The sequence below is a fragment of the Babylonia areolata genome, chromosome 12, assembly GCF_041734735.1.
Source record: "Babylonia areolata isolate BAREFJ2019XMU chromosome 12, ASM4173473v1, whole genome shotgun sequence".
NCBI lineage: Eukaryota > Metazoa > Mollusca > Gastropoda > Neogastropoda > Buccinidae > Babylonia > Babylonia areolata.
Window position 1 is genome coordinate 32,317,654 of NC_134887.1, and position 6,203 is coordinate 32,323,856.

The window sequence follows — 6,203 nt, forward strand, 5'->3', positions numbered from 1 at the left end:
GTGGTGGTGGGGGGGGGGGGGGAATTCTGGGGTGAGGTGGGATTAGATCCCCTGCCCTCATTCTCTCGCTTCCTAAGCGGCGGACACGTTACATCTGAGCCTGTGTTCCACTGCAGGTTGTGTCACTGGGAGAGCAGAGCTGCAGTATTGTGTGCCTGTACATTCCTGTCATATGCTGTACACTGACCAGATTTATGGTGTGGATTGACCACATGATTTTTCTATTAGAATTTTCTTTAACTCACTCAGTACGGCCAGTCCTCTCTTCTCCTCTACACAGACACCTCGGATGTCCAGTGGGTGTCTCAATGACCCAACCTTTAGCTTCCATCATCAGAATTGTGGTATTGTTTGTCAACATTCACCTCTTCAGTATAAGAGCCTTCCGCTTGCAATATTTTGATGGTGATAATTGGGGTGAAACGCTGTTAACGTTGTCTCTTTCGTCGTTCGTATGGAGAGAGTTAAAAGGGGTTGTGCATGTTGAACTTCATCAACTGATTAACAAAGGTAGTGACACAAGGAAGTGAAGTATTTTGAGTTAAAATTATGGTCACTGCTGTATTTCGGCATCAACTTTCATTCATATATCTTGGTTACTCTGCAATAATATAAAGTATGTTTGTCTTAATTGCTTATATTCTTTTACCTTGTGATTTAGGGTGCTATACAGGGATGTGAGCCAACAACTTTGACTCATGGTAACCTGTTTGTCGCTCTTAAGCCCATGAGTTAAAGGGGGGAAATTTTCTCTAGGATAGCGAGTTTTACAGAGGGTTCAGTTTTGTTTTTATTACTTCCCTTCAAATGTTGGTGCAGAATCGAGTTGCTGAGGGTTACATTGTGCATAATTAAATTATTTATTTATTTATTTATTCTGTGTTTCTGTGATCTTATGCTGCTCCTGACTCTCTCCCTCTTTGCATTTTTAATGTTCGTTGTTTTCAACTGAAAGTGTAACTTTTTCTGTTGAGTTGGTGGATAGAACTTTTGAAATTTCTATGATAATGTGCTTGTTCTTTTACCTGGACAAAGTTTAGTATATTAACATTGATCCTGTAAATTTTATGCTTTGGTGAAGACATCGCATCCTGATCAGTATTCAGATTCACAAACACTGCAGGTGTCTGCATCCCTCAGGCCTGGTATGGTTGATGGCATGATGACGTTTTGAAAGGAAGCACTGGACTTCAGCCCAGCATCCATGACTCAAACCAACCTGGATATCAGAAACTGGTTCTAACAATTCTCTTTGGTCTTATCAATCAAATAAACAACAGAAATCAAACGTCTCTGGCTCATTTTTGTTCTGCTCAATGTGACTTCAGCTTTTATTTCTCCTCCACTTCTGTGTCTGATGAACTGGTGTCTTGGTGTCGAATATTGGCAGAGTCCAGAGAGGGATATTGTTGAAGGAATGCTTGGAGGGATATTGTTGAAGGGATAGGTGAAGGTCTCTCTCTGTCTCTCTCTCTCTCTCTGTGGGCGGATACTTGACCAGCCTGTCTCCACAAAGCTGCATCATCATTGGCAGAGAGGTGTCCCGTGTATAATGAATGAGAATAAGCATTGCTGTTGGCTATGACGAAAGGTTCAAAGATGTGTGTGAAGGTCGTATCGTTTGGTCCTTTTCCAGCGCAAGCATGCTGTTGGCTGACGGTTCCGACTGGAGAGCGGTAGACTCTTCCACAGCGGCTGCAGGGGATTGTCTGGTCTGTTGTGGGTTCCGTTTGTTCCCTGGTTTTCCGCCTTGTCCTCTTCTTCTCCACACTGGCATGACGGCTTGCCTCAAAATGTTCTGATGGATGTTGTGGCATGACGGCTTGCTTCAAAAGGTTCTGGTGGATGCTGTGGCATGACGGCTTGCTTCAAAAGGTTCTGGTGGATATTGTGGCATGACGGCTTGCTGCAAAGGTTCTGGTGGATGCTGTGGCATGACGGCTTGCTTCAAAAGGTTCTGGTGGATGCTGTGGCATGACGGCTTGCTGCAAAGGTTCTGGTGGATGCTGTGGCATGACGGCTTGCTGCAAAAGTTCTGGTGGATGCTGTGGCATGACGGCTTGCTGCAAAGGTTCTGATGGATATTGTGGCATGACGGCTTGCCTCAAAGGTTCTGGTGGATGTGGTATGACGGCTTGCCACAAAGATTCTGATGGATGTTGTGGCATGACGGCTTGCCTCAAAGGTTCTGGTGCATGTTAGTGGCATGACGGCTTGCTTCAAAGGTTCAGGTGGATGTTGTGGCATGACGGCTTGCTTCAAAGGTTCTGGTGGATGTTGTGGCATGACAGCTTGCCTCAAAAGGTTCTGGTGGATGTGGCATGACGGCTTGCTTCAAAGGTTCAGGTGGATGTTGTGGCATGACAGCTTGCCTCAAAGGTTCTGGTGGATGTGGTATGACGGCTTGCCTCAAAGATTCTGATGGATGTTGTGGCATGACAGCTTGCCTCAAAAGGTTCTGGTGCATGTTGTGGCATGACGGCTTGCCTCAAAGGTTCTGGTGCATGTTAGTGGCATGACGACTTGCTTCAAAGGTTCAGATGGATGTTGTGGCATGACGGCTTGCCTCAAAGATTCTGATGGATGTTGCGGCATGACGGCTTGCCTCAAAAGTTCTGGTGGATGTTTTGGCATGACGGCTTGCCTCAAAGGTTCTGGTGGATGTGGCATGACGGCTTGCCTCAAAGATTCTGATGGATGTTGTGGCATGACGGTTTGCCACAAAGGTTCTGGTGGATGTGGCATGACGGCTTGCTTCAAAGATTCTGATGGATGTTGCGGCATGACAGCTTGCCTCAAAGGTTCTGGTGGATGTGGCATGACGGCTTGCCTCAAAGGTTCTGGTGGATGTTTTGGCATGACGGCTTGCCTCAAAGGTTCTGGTGGATGTTTTGGCATGACGGCTTGTCACAAAGGTTCTGGTGGATGGTGTGGCATGACGGCTTGCCTTCAAAGGTTCCGGTGGATGGTGTGGCATGACAGCTTGCCTCAAAGGTTCTGATGGATGTTGTGGCATGACGGTTTGCCTCAAAGGTTCTGATGAATGTTGTGGCATGACAGCTTGCCTCAAAGGTTCTGGTGGATGTTGTGGCATGACGGCTTGCTTCAAAGGTTCAGGTGGATGTTGTGGCATGACAGCTTGCCTCAAAGGTTCTGGTGGATGTGGTATGACGGCTTGCCTCAAAGATTCTGATGGATATTGCGGCATGGCGGCTTGCCTCAAAGGTTCTGGTGGATGTTGTGGCATGATGGCTTGCTTCAAAGGTTCTGATGGATGTTGTGGCATGACGGCTTCCTCAAAGATTCTGGTGGATGTTGTGGCATGACGGCTTGCCTCGAAGGTTGTGTTGCATGTTGTGGCATGACCGCTTGCCTCGAAGGTTCAGGTGGATGTTAGTGGCATGACAGCTTGCCTCAAAGGTTCTGGTGGATGTGGCATGACGGCTCGCTTCAAAGGTTCAGGTGGATGTTGTGGCATAACGGCTTGCTTCAAAGGTTCAGGTGGATGTTGTGGCATGACGGCTTGCCTCAAAGGTTCTGGTGGATGTGGTATGACGGCTTGCCTCAAAGGTTCTGGTGGATGTTGTGGCATGACGGCTTGCTTCAAAGGTTCTGGCGGATGTTGTGGCATGACGGCTTGCCTCAAAGGTTCTGATGAATATTGTGGCATGACGGCTTGCAACAAAAGGTTCTGGTGGATGTTGTGGCATGACGGCTCGCCTCAAAAGGTTCTGGTGGATGTTGTGGCATGACGGCTTGCCTCAAAGGTTCTGGTGCATGTTAGTGGCATGACGGCTTGCTTCAAAGGTTCTGATGGATGTTGTGGCATGACGGCTTGCCTCAAAGGTTCTGGTGGATGTTGTGGCATGACGGCTTGCTTCAAAGGTTCAGGTGGATGTTGTGGCATGACAGCTTGCCTCAAAAGGTTCTGGTGCATGTTGTGGCATGACGGCTTGCCTCAAAGGTTCTGGTGCATGTTAGTGGCATGACGGCTTGCCTCGAAGGTTCTGGTGCATTTTAGTGGCATGACGGCTTGCCTCAAAGGTTCTGATGGATGTTGTGGCATGACGGCTTGCCTTAAAAGGTTCTGGTGGATGTTTTGGCATGACGGCTTGCCTCAAAGGTTCTGGTGGATGGTGTGGCGTGACGGCTTGCTGCAAAGGTTCCAGTGGATGGTGTGGCGTGACGGCTTACTGCAAAGGTTCTGGTGGATGTTTTGACATCAGGCACTTCGGACAGCAGCTGGTGAAGCCCACTGGCTGGGGGTTGATGTCACAGGTTGTGAAGGCCTTCTTCAGCGTGTCCTTGTGCCGCTTCCAGAGTGTTCCTCTACTGCGGAGGTCAGATGATAGTTCACCGTTTAGAACGATCTTGGGTAGGCGGTTGCCTTTCAGTCTTGAGACGTGCCCTACCCATCGCAGCCAGGAGGGTCTTCAGCAGAATGGCCTCGATGCTGGTGACTCTGGCTTTCTTGAGGACCTCAGCTTCGATGATGGAGTCACTCCAGTGCATCCTCAAGATGGTGTGGAGGTAGCGTTGTCGGAATCTCATCAGTATTACCATCAGTTGAGAGCAGGTAGAGTCGTGTGTGTACTGAAGGAGAATGAGCATTACAGAACACCATCAACATTGCTGAGCAGCATGTGTTTTCCAGCAGCAGGGCAGGGTCTCCTCCTGTGGGTTACCCCCACAGGGGCCTGACCGGTCACTCCTAGTGGACTGCTGGCATGGAGACTGCAAGCAGAACGGGTATTTTGTGTGTTTATTATGATATGAAAGGCATGCCAGTAAGTGAGTAACATGTCAGACGGAGAGCAGTAGACGGGAAATTTATTCAAAAACTTCAATGACTTCTTATTCAAGAAGGTGCTTTTTTCTGTTTTCTTTCGTAACAGTATTAAAGGAAACATCTTTATGAAGATTTGAAATATAATTGAAACAATGAAAGAGAAAATGTGAATAAATACCTGTATATTTTGAGTTTTTTGTGTTCACGTTTCGTAAATTTTATCTCTCTCTCAATCTCTGTCTCATTCGCTCTATGTGTGAGTGTGTGTGTGTGCGTGTGTGTCTAGCTTGTTCAAACGGTTCCTCGTACACTGCTGGAAAGTAAACTTTAAAAAAAAAAAGAGGTTTTGTTGCAATACAGTGAATGAACAAATAAAGTTCTGGTGCAATACAGTAACACGTATGCCAGTTCGTTGCAGTTGAAGGGTGCTACAACCATCTGGTTAACCCTTTCACCGCCAGTCAATTTAGAGTTAAAAAAAAAAAAAAATTCCCTTGTGGTATAAACACAGAAAAGACAATAGCTGGGGATTCTCCGTGCGATGTATAGAAAATATGGCCTATCCTACCACCGAACATTAAGAGCAGTAGGTTCATGGATAACAGACCAATGAACGGTCACTATTTCAGTGACGTGGGTCCTCTACCACGCTTGTGCATAAATGCGAGCTTGGCGGTGAAAGGGTTAAAGTGTGGGACTTCCAGTCTTAAGGAGCATGGGTTTGATCCCTGTATCAGCACCCAGTTGATTAAGAGAGTGGGGATATTCCCCATCTCCCAGATCAACATGTGTGCAGACCTGCTAGTGCCTCGATCTTCCCTTTAACTCACTCCATACGAACGACGAAAGAGACGACGCTAACAGCGTTTCACCCCAATTACCATCATGAAAATATTGCAAGCGGAAGGCTGTTATACTGAAGAGGTGTTTGTTGACAAAGAATACCACAATTCTGACGACGGAAGCTAAAATTGGGTCATTGAGACACCCACTGGACATCCGAGGGGTCTGTGTAGAGGAGAAGAGAGGACTAGCCGTACTGAGTGAGTTAAGAACATTCTTGTCGTTCTTAAATGTAAAGTTCTCCCCGTAAACTAAAACGCTGTGATGGCGCTTGTTGTGACTTGTTCGGGTATAATTTCAGTTGAACGCTTTCGTTTGATAGTAATGATTATGAAGAATAGAATAGACATCAACTGCTCACATACATTGTGCAAACAAAAGGTGCCCCCCCCCCCTCTCTCTCTCTCTCTCTCTCTCCCTCTCCCCCCTCTCTGTCTCTCTCTCCTCCCCCTCTCTCTCCCTCTCTGTGTGTATCTCTCTCTCTCACTGTCTCCCTCTCGTTAAGTCGCCAACTCCCTTCCCCCGATCTCTTGACTCATTAACACACACACACGCACGCGCGCGCGTGCAC